Below are 475 nucleotides of genomic sequence, written 5' to 3' on the forward strand. Positions count from 1 at the left end.
CAGACATATTTCTTACTTCAGCGCATTCTTGATGTCGCATTCCAGTTTCTTCAAGGCATCTTCGAAGTTCACAACGCCGGAGAAAGAGGTGCCTAGCTTGAGGTATTTCGGCAGAGGATTTGCCGTCAGATCCGATATCTGGCGGAGGAAGAGAGAAGCAAGCGGTCGTATTATCTCTGGCTAAATTTCCTGTCATTCTGACATAGTAAGTTAATTTCTAGTCATTTTCTTTGTCGTTTCTATATATTCCCCTTCACTTCCATCTTTTTTGCTTCTGACTCTTTCCTCTTTACCCGTTATTTCGTTTTGTCTTTTTTTTTCTAAATTCTCTAACATTTTCTTTTCCCTTTCCCTTCTGTCCTATTCCCTTCCTTTAACTTTGTACCCTTTTTCCTTCTCGCTGTCCAATCGCCATTTCTTCTTTACCTTTTTCCCTGTATTCCTTCCACTCTGTCCCATTCTGTCTCTCCCTCTG

This window comes from Penaeus monodon, chromosome 19, assembly GCF_015228065.2.
Source record: "Penaeus monodon isolate SGIC_2016 chromosome 19, NSTDA_Pmon_1, whole genome shotgun sequence".
Lineage (NCBI taxonomy): Eukaryota > Metazoa > Arthropoda > Malacostraca > Decapoda > Penaeidae > Penaeus > Penaeus monodon.